Source organism: Cyprinus carpio, chromosome B5 (genome assembly GCF_018340385.1).
Source record: "Cyprinus carpio isolate SPL01 chromosome B5, ASM1834038v1, whole genome shotgun sequence".
NCBI lineage: Eukaryota > Metazoa > Chordata > Actinopteri > Cypriniformes > Cyprinidae > Cyprinus > Cyprinus carpio.
This window is the reverse complement of record NC_056601.1, coordinates 34532293-34553422: the sequence shown is the minus strand read 5'-3', so window position 1 is coordinate 34553422 and position 21130 is coordinate 34532293. Positions and strand designations below refer to the sequence as shown.

At 37.2% G+C, this 21130-nt stretch overlaps 1 pseudogene; it reads right to left on the bottom strand.

Annotated features, from left to right (window-relative positions):
- LOC122137321 overlaps nucleotides 1-21130 on the bottom strand; it is a 113921-nt pseudogene that overhangs the window by 35104 nt on the left and 57687 nt on the right.

Sequence of the window (21130 nt, the reverse complement as noted above, 5' to 3'; positions counted from 1 at the left end):
TTTCGAAAATAGTTTCAGGCTCATCCACAGTTCATGAATCTCGATTTTACACCATATTCCCCTTTCCTCAATCAAATAGAGTAATACTACTCTACATGGAGGTGTAAGGCTTGCAATGACAATTTCGAAGCAATGTTAAGCCTGGATTTGTCATGCTACAAGGTTTTTTTGTAGAGGTTTTATTTTCCAGCATACAGTGCCTTTTAAAATTTGCTTTGGTCACATTTTACTTGTATAATTTTGTATGGCTTTTGTTAATTTGTTTGGCTAATGTAAGTGTAATAGCATTGTGATTACTATGTATACCATATTATGGTTTGGGGATTTTTTGATACTGTGTTTGTATGAAAATTTTTGCCTCAATGTGGTCATATTGTTTTAATTGTGATATACTATAGCTGCTCTGAATGACTTTGATTGCTAACAGGTGTAATCAACTGGAAATCTGTTTGAGTCTGAGTACTTACTGAGCTGTTGCCTTTGCATGTATGTGTGTTTGCCTGATGAAGGTCTTTGACCGAAACGTTGCCACTTTTAACTTTAATTGTGTTTTCTGAACAAAACATATTAAAGAGATTTTAATTTTGAATCTGATTTGAATTTGAGATTTGATTTTGAATCTATGGGTCTAATGTAGTGAACTGTGTGTAGTGTTTTGCAAAGCCTGTGATATAGAATTAAGACCTCAGTGTAAATCAGAAATCTTGCAAATTCAGTAAATTGATTTGGTAACTGCGTTTCAAGATCCAATTTTATTGTTTAAAATTTGTGAAAAAGTGTAATAGGCATCTAATAGGCGCTAAATCAGCATATTAGAATGATTTCTGAAGGATCATGTGACACCAAAGACCAGTGGTGTCAAAAGTATTCACATTCATTACTCAAGTAGAAGTATAGATACTAGGGTTTAAAAAGACTTTTGTAGAAGTTGAAGTATCAACTCAAACTACTTAAACAATAAAAGTAAAAGTAATGTAAGGAAAAAAAACTACTTAAAGTATAAAAGTAAAAGTAATGTAAGGAAAAAAAATGCCATAAATAACAAAAGCTTAGGTCGCGCCACTACCCCACCCAACCTCAAAAAAAACATTTTTTTCTAAAAATTTGGGATGCACTAGGCTACCTGTTTCAGCTGCATATATGCCCATTGAAAATGAACGCACTTTAGTACAATGCAAATACATTAAAGAACTAGAGATATGATGACTAGTTGCCTATAAGTATTGTAATGGTGCAAAAAGTCAAACTTCAGAGGCATGTCATCAATAACCTTTAATGGAATGTAAATGTACATCCAAGCTTAGCTGCAGGAATCTGCGAGGCCAATGGACAAGAAAACTGGTGTACCCAGGGCAGGCTTAGTAACAATTACCCTTGTATGGGTGTCTATATATACAATAAACATTAGTGCTGTCAAAATGAATGATTAAACCAAGTGATTAATCAAAAAATAAAAATGAAAAATAACTCATAATCCTGATACCTTCTTAATTGATACCTTCCTGTATTCGCTACATACGTCTGCTATAGGGCTGTCAAAATGGCTGAAAAACCAAATTCGATTTTATTTTACTTATGTATTATCAAAATTCGAATTATATTAAAATTTAAAATGCATAATTTCAGTTAGGGTGAAGAGAAGCTTTTGGCTTTTCTCCTGAGGTCACAAGAGGGCGCATCGAGCAAAATATTACTAATGTACGTTTATTCAAGCATTAGAATACATGACTGTTAAGTGAATAATATTTAAAATAATGTTTATAAACCAATTATAATTAAGTTGCTTAAACAACTATAAACAAAACAGCATCATGTATGCATGCATAGTTTAATACAAAGCGCGGAAATACCAATCACACAATACATTATTTATTTAAAAACATGAGAGGCAGTGGGATGGGGAAAAACCCACCATAAATTCTCGAGATATGTTTTTAAAAAGTTGAACGAGGGGATAACGAGTTATAAAGTTGGATTCACAACATTGTCAATTGCGTTGTCAATCGCAAACGCTAATTTATTCAAACGTCTCGCTACCGAACTACCTACAGTAGCTTAATTATCGGAGGAAGAAGAGAAAGCACCCATTTGATAAATCAGCCAGTAGTAAGAAATAATATCTTTTAAGAAATATATTTTTTGATAAACGAACCCAACACTGGCTATGTCCATGCTGGAGTGTGATGTGATTTGTGTCATGTGCAGGTGCGATGGATCACGTACAAACCAATAGGGTGTCGGAATGTTTCTCATCCAACCACAATCAAATTCACTTCATCCGGATGGCGCGATTTATCTGGATAGGTTTTTATTTTATTTTTTTGAATGAAAACAAAACGAAATGAAATAGGAGTAACGAGGCTATTTTTAAAATGTAAGGAGTAGAAAGTACAGATAATTGCGTGAAAATGTAAGGAGTAGAAGTAAAAAGTCGGCTGAAAAATAATTACTCCAGTAAAGTATAGATACCCAAAATTTCTACTTAAGTAAGGTAACGAAGTATTTGTACTTCATTACTTGACACCTCTGCCAAAGACTAGTAATGATGTTAAAAATTTTGCATTTCCATCACAGTATATAGCCTACCTATTTTTATTTTTACTTATTTTATGTTTTTAAATAAATAAATAAACATTAATAATATAAATAGTAATAATGTTTTACAATATTACTTTTTTTAAAAAGACTTTTAAAAACCATTACATATATTTCACCTCTCCTAAACTTTGGAATGGTATTGTATATTTGCACTTTTTATATTAGGGAAGTCGTGGCCTAATGGTTAGAGAGTCGGGCTCCCAATCGAAGGGTTGTGAGTTTGAGTCTCGGGCCGACAGGAAACTTGGGTGGGGGGAGTGCATGTATAGTTCTCTCTCCACCTTCAATACCACGACTTAGGTGCCCTTGAGCAAGGCATCGAACCCCCAACTGCTCCCCGGGCGCCGCAGCATAAAATGGCTGCCCACTGCTCCGGGTGTGTGTTCACAGTGTGTGTGTGTTCACTGCTCTGTGTCTGTGCACTTCGGATGGGTTAAATGCAGAGCACGAATTCTGAGTATGGGTCACCATACTTGGCTGAATGTCATGTCACGTCACAGCATGTATCTCTTTTTTTTTTTAATTATGTGCATTCAGTAATTATGTTAGCCTATATATCTTAGCAGAGCATTTAAAAATGTAATATTAACCATTCCAATCATAGCTAACTGCAATTTCAATGTTGTGTTTTTTGATTGTTTGTTTTTTCACAAGACACTTGCTATAGGCAAAAATACTGAAAAAATGCTGGCAACATTTCTAATTCATTCCTGTTTCACAATATGCTTTACTACATTCAATAAAGTGAAAATAAGTTTTATTGTTATTCTATAATGCTTTCTTAATAGTAATAGTTTACAGTGAGGCATGTGATTAACTGACCAAGATTCATGTTGGTAACACAGACTGAAAGAAGAGTTCTGGAAAAATGGCTTCAGTTTTGGTCAGCTACAATGTACTTAAATTTAAAGCAAGGGATCACATTAACTCTTTTTTTCACTAACATTTTCTCTGAACTGTAGTTCTAGAAATGTGATAGAGAGAACAAGAGAGGCATGAAGATCTCTGTGCAGACATAATGTATCACTTACCTGAAAGGACTGTAGAAATGAGTTGAAATATATAAACACAATTTGAGATATGTCATCCTCGCCTGGGTTCACAAAGAACAGCATGTATGTGATACCAAGTAAAGGCAGAAGCACTAGAGTGGCCTTCACCGCTTTCCTGCAGTCACAGACAGAAAGAAAATGGAAAAGGGAAAGAGAGGGGCAAATGTAATTAGAGTCATGGCACATAACTGATTTGACACATTCCCTAACTTCAACTTTGGAGTCTCATTACTTTTTAAAATATTGAGAAAATGTATGACAACTATTAGCCATGTCAGTAATAACACATTCACACCAATCAGGGCTTTACTATATTTAAACTACATTCAGATGTCCCAAATGTAAGATGGTTGCAGACCATATAAAATGTAACACTCATAAAAATAAAGGTTCCAAAATGGGTTTTTGTAGCGATGCAACAGAAGAACTATTTTTTTTTTTGGTTCCCCAGAGAACCTTTCATTGGTTAGGTCTTAGAAGGTTTTTTTTTTTAGTGCAAGGAGTGCTTTTATAATCTAAACCTTTTTCCACTACAAGGAACTTTTTGTGCAGTGGAAAGATTCCATGGATTTTAAAGGTTCTTCATGAAACCATCAATGCTAATAAATAACATTTATTTTTAAGAGTGTATAGTGTAACATTTCAACATCTGAAGGTTAGGTACATCAAAGGTACATAAAAACATGGAGTTCCTGCTCTCCCTGTGATCAGGTGTGAACTGCAGACCGGCAGCTGAAATCTGATTATTTTCGCTATAATGACTGTGTGCCAGAGATGTCATGCTCCAATAAGCTCATCAAATGTAATAATTTCCATTCCATTCCAAACCATTAATTTCCTGTTACCTTTAAATACAGTAGTTTGTCTATAATGTATAATTTGGCCTCTTATCAAATGTGACAACAAAATACGGCTGTAATGGACAATAAGCCAGCAGAAGTGATAATGAGAAAAGATCTCCAACTATGATTTTCAGAGTGACGATAAGAAGTAAAGAAATGTGCACTGCTCAGCAGCACCTCTAATGTTGTAGATGCTTAGATATTTAAAGTTAGGAAAAAGCAGACTAATATTTCATTAGTATAATTAATCACTATGCTTGTGTTTTAATATTGCTTCTGCACTTGTACTTCAGTCTCGCACTACCAGAGTTCTTGCTCACACTTCTCTTTCTGTGTCATCGTGCCACTTCAGAGCTGCCTACTTCAAACCCTGCCATATTTACATAAGTACATTCAAGACACCTCTGTACACTGAAAACACCTTTTTGTGATAGGTTATATCATGTTTCCCTTGCATCTTCTGAACCACACCACACAAAAATGAAATCTGTATGTTTAAAGTTTTCCATTTTAATCATGTAAGCTATACTGCATATTATTTGCATTATCTGTGCAAACTGCTATTTGCATGCACTTTATAATGTTGGGTTATTCACAAACTATTCAATATTTACTATTCAAAATTATAATGGTTGCTACCACCTGATTATACATGAAATAAGTTCTAATTATACAAGTTTTGTTGGCTGTAATTTGACTTGTACTGTACATAGGTAAGTAATGGCTAAGGTCAAGATTTTACTGTAGAATGAGCTGCATTTTAAATAGAACAATTAAACTGGCCTTAAGTTTTGATGTTTAGGTATATGTGCATCATAAGTTCTTGCTCTCCCTGTGATCAGGTGTGATCTTAATTTGGATTATTTTCGCTATAATAAATATGTGCCATAGACATCATAATCTCTTCAAATGGAATAATTTGCCATTCCATTCCGAACCATTTATTTCCTGTAAACCTTAAATACAGTAGTTCATCAAAAGTCAATTTCACCAGTAGTCAACAACATATCATTTGGCCTCTTATCAAAGGTGACAACAAAATACACCTTCACTGTAAATTTCAATATGTAAGCGTCATTTCAGAAAAAAATTATTTTGCTAAATTATTGCCCAATAAAAATCTACTTACGGTTTCTGCATATTTTTAAGTTTACTCATAAGCCAATTTAAGAAACTTGAATATACTAAGTAACCTTAACTAGATTTTACTGAGGCAACAAGTTGGCAAGTTTTTTCAAGTAAAGTTAATAAATTGAAATACAAAGTGTATGTAATTGAAAATATTGTATGATTTAAGGTGTAGTAAGCCTACTGATATAGCCTTAAAAATTTACTTGAATTAATGTAATGACATCATCTGAACTTGCAATACCTTGATTTTTTATTAAAATGACACCACTAGTGCATCTTTCCTTTAATGTCAATGTATTATGGTTTGTGCAAGGAATATGAAGGACTGTGTATGCTGGGTTGAAAACGTCAAACAATAATAGCAGTAACTTCAATCATATGAAGTATTCTTCTAAAGCAAATGCAACCCACATAAAAAAAATGTGCAGTCATCCACTCTGTCATTATTTTCTTCAGGAATCCTAACCTTTTTTAAAAAAGAGGATTAATTATACATAAGCTTGTCCTCAAGACCCAGTCTCACTCCATTAATGCTTTGCAAATCAAGTGAAATGCCACAACAGAGTTTGCAAATGCATTCTCAGAAAACTCAGATGAAAGGTCTCATTTTATTCCCTGCTTTGACTGAAGTAAGTATTGCCCTGAGATATATTCACGCATTAGGTACAGTATGTCATGCTTTCGGGTGTTCAAAAGTAAAAAAAAAAAAAAAAAAAAAATTCTAAAATGGTAGACTTAAATAGTGAAAAAACTTTAAAACCCTTAACTTTAAATCCTCAAAACCAAGTAACCTCAGGTGACATGACAACACAGACTTGTATAAAGATAAAGTTTAGCTTTTTCTGATTGGGTTTAGAACAGATAAAGGGCTTAGTGTCTATAGAGGCATGCAGAGAAATCTAGATCACAGTAGAAGGTTAAAGAATTTTAAGCAGGTAGGTAGGTGCTATTTTGCTTGATCTATGTAAGGCATTTGGTACACTAAACCACAACAAACTCTTTTCTAAATTATCATATTTTAATTTCACAGTTAATGCAATGAAATAGACTTAGTTGTATCTGATTATGAGGAAACATTGTGCATTGAAACCTTTTTCAACCTTAACAGTGGAGTTCCTCAGGGATCTGTTGTTGGGCCTCTTTAGTTTGTACCTGAACAATTTTCTAGAAGCTTGTCCTGATGTAAATATTCACATATATGCAGGTGACACTGGGATTTATATACATGCTAAAATTACAGTACAGGTGGTGCTCAAATTATCTTCTGCGATGACAAAACTCTGATTGCTTATTCAATGCTATCTAGTGCTAAATGCCCAGAAAACCACATAAATGTATATGTCAAAAGTAAAATGTACCTGAATTCAGTGTTTGTTTGTTTTTCTCACTTTCATATTGTATAACATCATGGTCACGAGCAGGAAATTGCCACAAGTTTTGAAACTACATGAGGGTAAATAAATAATGACAGAGCATTTATATTTGGGAGAACTATTCCTCTACTGAACATGAAACAGGATTTCATTTAGCCTAAGCAAACACATCTTACTGCTCTTGTCCATCACAATTATAGTGAGCAATAGTTATTTAAAGATTTTTACCTGTATTGTATTGTTTCAGATGTGGTCGAGGCCCTCAGCTTTGTCATTAAAATGCGCACAATGTTGAAAAGGAACACAAAATTTATCTATACGACGAGAAAGAAAAGATATGTAGGTTATTGATTGTGCATTTTCTCGAAATAGTTTCATAACATGCAGACATTTAAAGCTGTGGAGAGCTCATAAAGACACTAGTAGGTTTTGCCCCTGCAGAATGGCTTACATTAAATACTGTTATTATAATGCTTTTACATGAAGAAGGTATAAAAATAGAACAGATTAAACTTCTTATCTAACAACAGGTCAATAATTCTCTTAAAGCTCAAGTGCTCTATCTGAAAACAGCAGACATTGCTATCATATTAAAAGCTGATATCCTTTGAAAGGACTGGCTTACTATTAGATGATGTTAATAATTCTTCAAAATCGCATTGGGTATTACATTTACATTTTGGCCATCTCAGTCTTTGTAATGGTTGAAGAGTTCTATTTGCTGGAGGAATTGACATCCACAAATCAGAGGTAAGCAATAATACAATAATACTTACAAGAAGAACTAAAATCACAGGCCCCTGATAAATGTAGTCTATGTACTTTCCAGGTTCCTTCCCAAACCAGCATCTGAAACACAAAGATTTTGTTGAGTATGTGGACTACTTATAGTTTACCGTTTATATATTACTTGTACACTTTAAAAAAAAAAAAAATGAATATGTGTTCAATAAAATAACCCTTAAGCCAATAACACTAATGAAAATATTTTTATTCAGTGTCATTGTCATTGTTATGGTGTAAACTCACTAATAGTTCACTAGCCCAGTGCTTCCCAAACCTGTCCTGGAGGACCCCCTGCCCTGCACATTTTATATGTCTCCCTAATCAGACGCACCCAGTTTAGTTCTTGCGGTCTCTACTAATGAGCCGATGAGTGGAAACAGGTGTGTAAGATAAGAGAGACATACAAAAAGTGCAGGGCAGGGGGGCCTCCAGGACAGGTTTGGGAAGCACTGCACTAACCTACCTTACAGAATGCAACTTTGTGCATTTGCAGAGTAATATAGAACCTATTTGTTTACTCAAAATATTAGTGACACTTAAAGTGCTAAAAAGTGGACAATTAGTCTCAAGAAGTACTGAAAAAGTCAATATTCAGGTATATACTTCTAGTACTATTCCTATACTAACTACAAAAAACTATTTGGATAATAAAAAAAAAAATACTTGAACTTTACGTATGTTTACTTAATAAAATAAATTGAAAGTGTACTTCTATTTTTTGTAAGGGCCCTATAAATTCTATGTTATCAGACGTATTTTCACTTTGCAGATGAAAACAGTTGAAAAAACACCCATAGACTGAAGAAGGGATCTGAGTCATCTCATAAACAATTCAAAACACCACAGCACTGTGGCAGGTTTTTTTTTTTGTTTGTTTTTTGTTTTTTTGTTTTTTTACAATTTTGCTGTCATGAACAGATTTTTGAGTTACACTTTATTTTCTGTCCTTGTTACAGTGTAATTATATTTAAGTACTAAGTAATATCAATTAACTACATGTACTTACTATATGGCTAGGGTTAGGATTAGGGTTTGGTTAGGGTTACTTGCATGTAATAGTGCATAATTGATTGTTATTATAATAGTAAGTACATGTAACATGTAACAAGGACACCTTAAAATAAAGTATTACCGATTATTGTTTTAACATTAGATACAACAAAAAGGGCACACTTATTTCTTAAATTTTTGCTTCTTATTCTAACTATTCTTTTAATTTTATGAACATTTAATTGGGAGGAAATTCCACTAATTTCCAAGTAGTGTTCCTGTGGCTCAGTGTTAGAGCATTGTGTTAGCAGTGCAAAAGGTTGTGGGTTTGATTCCCAGGAAACACATATTAGGTAAATAATGTTAGCCTGAATGCACTGTAAGTCGCTTTGGATAAAAGAGTCTGCTAAATGCATAAATGTAAGTATTATCACAGGCTGATTAACTGACATCTCTTGCCAGATATACTCTACAATTACCCTGTTCAACATTTTTTCACTCCAGTCATAAGCATTTCTTTCTGCAAATCAGCAACTTACTGTTCGTTTTCGTTGTAAAGTTTTCCAATGGCCCACGCTATAATTATCGGACATGGTATACCTGAAAGAGAGAAGACTGCATATATTGGCAAGTCACACTTCACAGACAGAAACTGAAAAAAAAAAAAAAAAAAAACCTGAAAATGAAACAGGTGATTATCTATTGAAATGTACTAAACAGCTGTGCCATTTTTGTGTTCAATATTTTAGAGCAAAAAGCTTTTTATACCCCTTCCACCCACTACTTAATCAAGCACTAAATGCACTGAACCTGCGCTGTGGGAAGTTTGTGTCATTTTTCAAATATGTACCTCATTCACAAATGTCAGCACTATTTGCCAGCCACAATTAACACTGAGCTTACTGCTCACAGAAAGATAGATGAACAGAAAAGCATTTGAAAACTATGTGTATGTGCATTTCTTTTGATCAAGGTATTCATCAAAAGATGATCAAATGACAGAAGAAAAGTGTTAAACACTGGCACTTTTTTAAAACCAGCAAACTACTAACAGAACACATCAGATATTGAGCCAGAGAGACTGCCATGAATTACTTGAGTCTACTTAATCAAACCTATTCATTTTGCAATATGCAGCTGATGCCAGTAAGATTTCCACCATACTGCCAGCTTTTTAATTGCATTTATTTGTATCACTTATGCATGCTTATGCATTTTAAAACACTTTCACGTTACTTAAAAATAAAAATACAATAGCAACAAACATCTTTTTTTTACTACAAACTGTTGTTCGGCAATAATAAACAGCCTGTTATTATTAACAGTCACCTTCTATTCTAACCATTAGTCAAGAAACACTCAGTAAACACAGCAGGGGTCATGATGATTACAGCTTTAAGATCACTCTAAACAACAGCTCACTCAAAGCGAATCTCATGCTTTAAGTTATTTCAAATTTAATTTAATTTTGATTCGACTGAAAATGAAAGTATGAGTGGGTGAGTTGTTTGCTTTGTAATTAGTCCCTCCATTTCCACTAATTTGTTTGACTGATTCATGCCAATTTACAAACATGATAGGCAGGCATTACGACACAGGCAGGGTTAATGAGCCGATAGCTGATGGAAACATTGCCTCCTCTCATGAACTTTTGCCTGTATGTAGCAGTTTCTCCTTCACACTCAAACAATGCTACAGGAGCTATACTGCAACATCATTTAGTTTTTATCTTGTTTTGTTTAGCTTTTTTGCCTCCTCGTGAAAATGCAACTACTCTATGCATCTTGCAAAAAAATAAGTTTGGCCTATATCTTAAAAAAGAAACAGCAGAAACAATTTGGTTGAAGGCAATTTATGTCAATAGTTGCATTTTATCTTATCTGCTGAGCTGGTCCCATTAAATCAACAAGTGCTGGTTGCTTGACTGAAGTATGATTCTCTTGCATACGTACACACTGCAGCTGAATCTGGTGGTCCTTTTAGTGCGTAATCCTAAAAACAATTAGCATACAACAATTTAAAAATGATTCTAGCAGATATTATACCAACAAAGCACAATTTAACTTAAAATTAATAAGTCAGTAAAATAATATGTTTGGCCATTTTTGAGACCCCCTTCTTGAATCAGGCATGTATCTTTTACTGTAAAAATAAATGCAGCCTTGCTGAGCAGAAGAGACTTCTTTTAAAACATCTGAATATATAACAGATCCCAATCTGAACACTATGTGTGAATGTTATAATAAATGTATTAATATAGCTGTTGTAATTGCTGTTATCATTATTATTGTCTTTTTAATTTTATTTTATGGAACAACAGTAAAATTACAATAATAACAATTATTAATGATGATGAGTTCTTGCTTTTTCTCAGGTTTTATTTAGTCAGAAACCTGCAGGAAGACCTCAGTGCTTCTTTTTGTGGACAACAGCAGATTTCAGTCATAATACAGTAACCAGCAACAACCACCCTTCCTCTTCTCATCGGAGACATGAGATGCAGCACTAAGCAATCTCTCACTGTCAGTGCTGGTAATGATTTTTGAAACTTTTAAATGCTTCCACACTGCCGACATGTTTGCTGCATTAGCACACACTTCTATTTGATGGCATCATGTCATTGTTCGGTACAATTTATTCCGCCTTTTCGCTTTCGCCGACACAGAAAGGGCTTTTTTTTGCTATTTCCGGCCGAACAGTTTCGGTTGCCAAACATTCGATGCATCCCTACCTCTTGGTGAAATCAACATCCACCATGACAAGCCATTTGCTGCTGACTTCCACTCTCTCCTAGCCTCTTTCGCTCTTCAGTGGCTCAACACCGCAAATACCCATGAATCAGGTAACCAGCTTGATCTCATTTTTAAACGCAATTGTATCACAGATAACATCTTGGTCAAACCCTTGCATGTTTCGGATCATTTCATTATTACTTTTAATCTACATCTACCTTCTTCCACACCACCAACCCCTCTGCCAGTTTCGTTTAGATTAAATCTGAGGTTTCTTTCTTCTTCTCGACTCTCCTCCGTGGTATCATCCTCCCTTCCCACCCCCACACATTTCTTTATCATTAGATGTGAATTGTGCTACAGATACAATATGTACTACCCAAACTAGCTGCCTTGACAACATCCTCTTTCCTCCAGACCAGCATGTGCTACTCCTTTCAACCCCTGGTTAACCGATGTCCTCCACAAGCAAGGAGAGAAAAGTGGCACAAATCAAAAGACTCTGCTGATCTCAGCAGGTATCAGTCATTGCTATCTTCATTTTTCACCAAACTTCATGCGGCCAAAATGGCCTTCTTCCACCACAAGATCAACAGTGCATCAGACACACACAAACTCTTCAAAACATTCAATACCTTCCTTTGTCCCCCTCCAGTAATTCTTTAAATGCTGACGATTTTGCTAATTACTTCACTAGCAAAACCACATCCATCAGCAATTCGTTCTCGGCTCCACTCACCCAGGAACTCACAGTAAACACTCAACACAGCTGACCATCTTCTCTCTCCTTCTCTCCTCTTACAGAAAATAAAGTGTCTGAACTTATCTTCTCTAGCCACCCTACCACCTGCCCTCTAAACCAAATCCCCTCATATCTCCTGCAAGCTATTTCCCCTGCAATTATGCCTTCACTCAAACACATCATCAACACATCTCTCACAGGCATTTCCCCCACTGCATTCAAGCAGGCTCACGTGACCCCAATGCTTAAAAAACGACACTAGACGTTTAACTTCTACACTCTCTTCACTCTCTCCTCCCGTTCATAGCAAAATCAATTGAACAAGTTGTGACCAACCAATTGCCTTCCTTCCTCTCACAGAATAACCTGCTGGACAATAACCAATCTGAATTTAAAATTGACCATTCAACTGAAACCGCCTTGCTGTCAGTCACTGAAGTGCTATGGAGTGCAAGAGCTGAGTCCAAATCTTCAGTTCTCATCCTGCTAGATCTATCTGCTGCTTTCAACACGGTTAATTATCAAATCCTTCTGTCTACCCTCTCATTGCTGGTCATCGCCAGAACTGCACTCCACTGGTTTGAGTCTTTCCTCAAAGGTAGGTCCTTCAGGGTTTCTTGGGGAGGAGGGATATCCAAATCACATCAACTGGTCACTGGGGTTCCTCAGGGATCAGTTATTTGACCCCTCCTCTTCTCTATATACACTACACCACTGGGACCCATCATTCAGGCACATGGTTTTTCCTACTATCGCTATGCTGATGACATGCAGCGATGATCCAATGGTACCTGCTCGGATCTCAGACTGCCTGACGGACATCTCAGCATGGATGAAAGAACATCACCTGCAACTCAACCTGGCAAAGACAGAGTTTCTCATCTTTTCAGCCACTCCATCAGTACAGCACCAGTTTACCATCCAACTGGGCTCATCAACGATAATCCCATCGGGTTCAGCCAGGGATCTTGGGGTGATCCTTGATGACCAGCTGACCTTTAAACATCATATTGCAAACACAGCACGATCATGCAGGTTTGCACAACACACGAAGATTAGACCCTTCCTAACAAAACATGCACACAGCTTCCTTACTGTGTTGTCCTTACACAGCTTCTCGTCCAGGCCCTTATCATTTCTAGGCTGGACGATTGCAATACTTTTCTGGCTGGACTCCCAACATGTGCAATCAAACCTCTGCAAATGATTTAAAATGCAGCAGCACATCTTGTATTTAATGAGTCCAAAAGGGCCCATGTCACACCACTTCTCATCTATCTGCACTGTCTACCAGTTGCAGCTTGCATCAAGTTCAAGTCATTGCAGAACATCCCAGGGCTCCGCACCCTCCTACCTCCACTCTCTTCTAAGCATCTACATCCCCTCCAGAAGCCTGTGGTCGGTAAATGAGTGGCAGCTCATGGTCCCACTGCAGAGAGGCACAAAATCTCTCTCAAGGACATTCTCTTTCACCATACCATGTTGGTGGAATGACCTTCCTAACTCCATCCGGACAGCTAAATCCCTCATAATCTTCAAGAAACAACTGAAAACTCATCTTCTCCGTAAGCATTTAACTGCCTCCTTATATATATATATATATATAAAAAAAAATTATATTCCTTCACTTTTTCTGTTCTCTTACTATCCTTATCCCTTCCTGTCCTAGCTTTTACTACTTTGAGCGATGACTAAAACGTTGTATAACAGGCACTTCTCGTTTTTATTACCATCTTATAGTAAATTGCTTGTTGTATTCCTAAATTGTAAGTCACTTTTAGCGCCGAGTGATGGTCACGATCACTGCCTCACGTGTCTGGGCATTAAGTATGCTGAGGTGGCATTCATGGATGAGTCATGTTCTCATTGCAGGAAGATGACCATCTGACCATCTTGCGGACCAGGCTCCATTACCTCATAAGGGGTGTCGATCTAGTTCGCGTCCTGGTGGCAGTCAAGCGAGGGCTACTTCAGTCAGTAGCATGGGCAGTCTGAGGGTAACAGTCAGAGGGTAACCCTCTGGGACAGTATCAATTCCTGAAATGGATCCAGAAATGACAGCTATGCTTTCCTGGGCCACTGAAAGGGTAGGGCTTGAGAGGGGACCTCCACCATGTCCCAAGCCCTCAAGGTTGGGCAATTGGTTTCTCGTACAACAGGAGCATTCTTTCCGGAGGTGCATGAGCATCATGCTAAGGCACTGAAGGACCTGCATGAGGGTGGTCATGATCCAGAAATTCTGAAAGAGCTCCAAACCACAACTGACCTCGCGCTCCAAGCGACAAAGGCCACCACAAGTTCTCTGGGTCATGCGATGTCCACACCTGTGGACTTAATATTGTGTCTAAAATGTAAGCATCTTAATTACGTGACTACTTAACTACTTGTTTATTTAAAATTAAAATAAATGTACTAAAATCCATTTAAAATTTGCAATGATGAGAATATTCGGCAATTAGCTCCCTTGTCATGGCATGTTGCTTAACTACATCATGTTATAAATAAAAAAAAATCTTCTGCGAGTTTCTTTATGTGTCCCGTTCAGCTCTTTTGCTCATTTCATACACTCATTTGATTTGATTTCTCCGTAAATGTCTCTTACAGCAGCGCAAGCCTAAACAGTGCGACATTGATACCAGAAATATACTATCCATTATCAATCACTGTTTATGTTGAATGTAATAAAATCAGAAGAATCATTATCGTATTTCGATGCTTCACCGGTAATTTTTTTTAATCAGGTAATTTGTCTGGTGGGGCAAGTAAAATTCTAAAATTTTCAGTAAACTTGCATTTAAACTGGCTAGGAGGTTGGTCAGCTAACTGTAGCATTCAGTAACTAAAGCGGGGAAATTCCAATTATTGTAAACGGTCACTGGGTCCGTCAGACTGGAGAAATTTTTTGCAATAATGGGAGCGAAAATATTTAAGACCCATTGAATCTGAATTTAAGGCATTTTATTAGAAAAACTTTATTTAACACATTTTAAGACTTTTTAAGGACCTGTGGCCACCCTGCCAATGTGCATTGGCTCGTTTAGTTTACACTAGATTTGTCTCTCTAGCGAGATCCCCAATTCGTCGGGCATCGATGTGATGTCTCCGTTCCCTCCTTCAGGAAACGTTCTAATATTTATCTTGGCTGCTGTAATATTTGGTCAAAAATAGTGGAAACCAAATGCTGATGTCAATCATTGCAGTTTCAAAAGTGAGTTCTGTTCCATACACACACAAAACTGTAATTTATGGTATTCATTCCCATATTTAAATATAGTTGTCATTCCTGAAACTTTAGAGTTGTACATGGTCTGGATGCGCATAACTGCACTGGTGGACTGCTGCCTACAGACAGCTCTGAAAACCCACATAATCTTCTAGTTCTACAGACAGAGAACGCAGTAAATGTCAAATATCAAACAGTTTACACAAGTCCAATGAAATTCATCTATCTCATTAATAAACACAAACCATATTATGTGGAGCTCTTCAAAATAAAAATAACCTCAACTTAAATATAAATACTTTATAACATTTAATTTCATTAGTTATCAGAATCTTTCAAGTACTTAATCATGTGACAATCTGTTGTTTAAGACAATGAAATTCACTCATTTTTAGAATGTTGACACCAGTAGTGTTGGGTTGAGTTGCGTTGCATTTTTAAATATAAAGAGCTCAGATATTTAAAATGTCATATTGCATATAATAAAATGATAGAACATGTAATAAAAAATGGAAGTGTTTTATAATTAGCATGACCTGTGTGACATCCCCAATTTGACATTTCAGCTCAATGCAATCAATACCTGAGTTCAGCAAATGTCATCACAATTAAACTGTCTGCAGTTAAGCTGATATTTTGAAGAATGTTGGTATCCAAACAGTAACTTACATAGTATAGGGGAAACATACTATAGATGTCAATGGCTACCATCAACCGTTTGGTTACAAACATTCTTTAAATTATTTTCTTTGGGTTCAACAGAAGAAAGAAACTCACAGAGGTTTATAACAACATGAGGTGAATAAATTTTGACAAAATTTTTATTTTGAACTATACCTTTAATCAGCGGTATACTGAGATTGAGTTGAAATGAGACACTGTGTGGTTGAAATTACACTCATAGCCTATCTTTTTCCATATTCAGCTCCTCCTTAGAAATTGCAGCCTTGCAGGACAACCTCAGCCCTGAATGGAAAATTAAATGTGCCTTGTGCAACAATACCAGGTTAATCTGCTCAAATATATGGTTGAGGAATATATGTGCTGGCTGGACATCAGAGGCAGTCAAATAGCTTAGACTCTGACTGATTTGGCACTTTGTGCCACCAAACACTCAGTTTGTGAGATTGGCCACTTGACTGTAGTCAACTTGACTGCTGAACTTCACTTAACAAAAAAGACTAGTTTCAAAATATTGATGCAGAAACACATTTTGACTCATATTTGACCAGGAGACTGGCTTGTTATTTCCTGAAAGATGCAGAAGATGCCGAAGATTTTCTTATTTTAATCATTCAGAAACACAAGAACGTCCTCATGTTTCTTCTGGCGGAAAAGCTTACCAATTTTAAGATTTTCCTTTTAGGCCTGGCCATAGCTGGTTCTGACTCCAGGGCTTGCATGTCTTGAATTCACTCAATGATTGGATAATGCTGACTAAATCAGAGGCTTTGGTGTCTCAGCATTGAGACCTTGTTCTCAATCATCTTCAAAGGCTGGCTATCATGCTAACCATACACTACGTTAGCAGCAAAGTTACTAGATAGAAACCCAAAAGTTGATGCTTTAAAAACCACAGAACACAAACACAATAGTAATCCATGTGACCTGAGTTGATGAATATCTTCTGAAACTAAACAACTTTCAGTCCCTCGTTTCACTGGGATTGTTTCACATTTTGTGAGGGTTACCACATGTCAATTAAGACACATATATATTTTTACAAGAGAGATATTAAAAAAGGGCTCTGTCCAAAATAAAAAAAATAGTTAAAGTTACAATGGAAAAACCTGGAAGGCTGTATCAAATGTAATTTTTTACAATTTTTTATGAAATTAATGACAGTAACAGGATTGACGTCGTAGTCACAGGACTGACCAGAGTAACAGGGATGACAGGACACACATTCTTCAGTACGCTGCACATATTTGTTTTCATAATATGTAAATATGTGTTGAGACTTGCTTGTTTGGTCTCATACTCTATTGCATACATTGTCAGTGTCGTGCGCTTGCTTAAAGATTTGATGTGATAAACAGTAAAGTGTGTTCAAGCACTAGCAAAAGACAGTGTAAAGAAATACCCTTTGAGAGAAGCAGTTAAATCAGCGGAAGTTAAAAGCAGATCGTAAGTGTATTTATTTCTTGTCTCATTAGGGTTTAGCGCAGTTGTCATTGCTTGGAAATGCTTGTTTGTTTACTGTGTTGAGACGTGCTGTGTTTGGTCTCATACTCTATCGCATACGTTGTCAGTGTTGTGCGCTTGCTTAGACCTTTTTTGTGATAAACAGTAAAGTGTGTTCAGCTGAATTAAATTTCCGTTTTGTCTGACGAGTATAAAAAAAAAAAAGGTTAGTATACTGCGGCAGCCCTCCTGTTAACCCCTTCTCATGTGAAGACCAAGAGTGTAAAGACCATCGACTCTACCGTGTGACTCCACCGGGTAGGGACAACGGCAAGGGATATAAGTATTGTTTTGATTAATCCTTTTTCCTTCTACTTGTTTCACTTCTGTTTCAGTTTGTATAACTAATCCTTACTATGTGTTTCCAGATACCTACTATCACTACCACTCGCAAACCACGCATCACACAATGTAGGCAGCGCAATCCTAACAACCTGCACACTTTGCCTATGTCTGCTTATACAGTACTTTCTTTTTCTATTGGTTTCTGGAATTCCCAGTCTGCTGTAAACAAAGCCGATTTCATTACTTCTATTATTAGTCATTCAAAGCTTAATCTCATGGCCCTGACAGAGACCTGGATCAAACCAGAGTACACTGCTACACCTGCAGCACTCTCCAATAATTTCTCATTTTCCCACTCCCCCCGTTTGACTGGAAGAGGTGGAGGTGCTGGTCTGCTCATCTCTAATGATTGGAAATGTAATCCTTTACCATCTTTGGGTATCAACAGCTCCTTTGAATCTCATTCAGTTACTGTCACCTACCCTCTTAAAATACATTTTGTAGTTGTCTATTGACCCCCAGGACCACTAGGTAACTTTTTGGATGAATTAGATGTGCTGATCTCAACCTTTCCCGAGGATGGTACACCCCTAGTTATGCTTAGAGATTTCAACATCCACCTAGATAAACCTCTGTCTGCTGACTTCCACACTCTGCTTGCCTCTTTTGATCTCAACCGAGTGTCAACTACTGCTACTCACAAATCAGGCAACCAACTGGACCTTATTTACACACGACACTGCTCCACTGATCATGTACTGGTTACTCCACTGCATACCTCAGATCACTTGCTCCTCACTCTTAACCTCAAAATGGTTCCTGACACATCACTTACCCCTCCACATGTCATCTTTCGATGTAACCTACGCTCACTCTCACCCTCCCGGCTATCTGCAATGGTTTTATCTTCACTTCCTTCCCCTAAACTGATAATTTCTGCTCCACTCTTACATCTTGTTTAGACTTTGTTTGCCCATTGTCTTCCAGGCCAGCCCATACCACCCCTTCAGCCCCTTGGTTATCTGATGTTCTACGCAAACATCGTTCTAAGCTTAGAGCTGCTGAAAGGGTGTGGCACAAATCCAAAAATACTACTGCCCTTAATGTGTATCAGTCACTCCTCTCTTCCTTCTCTGCTAATGTCTCCACTGCTAAAAGGACATACTACCATAACAAAGTTAACAATTTGTCTAACTCTCACATGCTTTTTAAAACATTTTCCTCACTCCTTTGTCCTCCTCCTCCCCCTCCTGTTTCATCTCTAATAGCTGACGACTTTGCCACGTTTTCATTAATAAAATTAAAAACATCAGTGCACAATTTTCCACACCACAATCCATCAAGCACATCACACCAGCAAACATACACTCATTCAAATCCTTCTCTTCACTCTCTGAGGCAGAAGTCTCCAAACTCATCCTTTCTAATCATCCTACTACTTGTTCGCTTGATCCTATTCCATCTCATCTCCTTCAAGCCATTTCTCCTGCAGTTGTACCTGCACTCACTCACATCATTAACAATATCCCTCCACACTGGTGTTTTCCCCTCAACATTTAAACAGGCTCGGATAACTCCACTACTTAAGAAACCCACCCTCAACCCATCTCTTTTAGAGAACTACAGACCAGTTTCCCTTCTTCCTTTCATTGCAAAAACACTTGAACGCGCTGTGTTCAACCAAGTAACCGCATTTCTCACACAGAACAACCTCCTTGACAGCAACCAATCTGTTTTCAGAAGTGGACATTCAACTGAGACTGCCTTGCTCTCAGTTGTTGAAGCCCTAAGATTGGCAAAAGTGGAATCCAAATCTTCAATACTTATCTTGCTTGATCTATCCGCTGCTTTTGACACTGTTAACCACCAGATCCTCCTGTCAACCCTACTGGCAAAGGGCATCTCAGGAACCACACTCCAGTGATTTGAGTCTTACGTATCAGATAGGTCCTTTAAAGTATCTTGGAGAGGTGAGGTGTCCAAGTCGCAACATCTAACTACTGGGGTGCCTCAGGGCTCACTTCTTGAACCACTTCTCTTCTCTGTCTAAATGGTATCACTAGGTTCTGTCATTCAGAAACATGGCTTTTCATACTATTGCTATGCTGATGACACTAAACTCTACCTCTCATTCCATCCTGATGATCCGACGGTAACTGCTCGCATCTCAGCTTGTCTAACAGACATTTCTTGCTGGATGAAGGACCATAACCTTCAACTCAACCTTGCCCAAGACAGAACTGCTTGTGGTTCCAGCAAACCCATCATTTCATCACAAATTTCACCATCAAGTTAGGCACATCAACCATAACTCCTTCAAAAACAGCCAGAAACCTTGGAGTTATGATTGATGATCAGCTAACTATCTCAGACCACATTGCTAAAACTGTCCGGTCCTGCAGTTTTGCTTTATTCAAAATTAAAAAGATCAGGCCCTTTCTTTCGGAACATGCTGCACAACCCCTTGCACAACCACCACTGGCTCTGCACCCCTTTACCTAAATTCATTACTTCAGACTTATGTGCTCTCTAGAAGCTTGCGTTCTGCAAGTGAACGTTACTTGATTGTGCCATCCCAAAGAAGCACAAAGTCACTTTTACGGACTTTTAAATTAAATGTTCCCTCCTGGTGGAATGACCTGCCCAACTCAATCCGAGCAGCTGAGTCCTTAGCCATCTTTAACCCTCTGAAGTCGATTAATGCGTATACGCGTTTTGAGGCATTTTCTCCTGATAACCCCGAAAAGAATTTAAATTACACTTTCAGTTTTGATCGCACAGATAAGAGCAATACATCAATCGAATCTGTAAAGGGTCTACTTTTTTTGTATAGAGACATAATAACAACAAAATTTTGTGCACTTATAAAATAAAGATAACAAACAAGGTGTGCTGTCTGCAGCCTTTGTCTGCGCTGATCTTCATTTACAAACGCGTCATTAAAATGAACTGTAACTCAGTGAATACACAAAGAAGAGACATGAGAGAGATATCTATAGAAAGCCTGACATGTCTACTTTTAAACTAAACAAGTGCTGCTGAAAACAAATATTCTGTGATAAAGTAATCCATATGAAAACAATGCGATGTCCGTTTTTCACGTCCCCCTTCATTATCTTCTAATGTGACCACGCCCCCGCGCTGAACGTGCTTTTGAGATGATAATGTTTCACTGAAGCGCGCGGCTTGAAT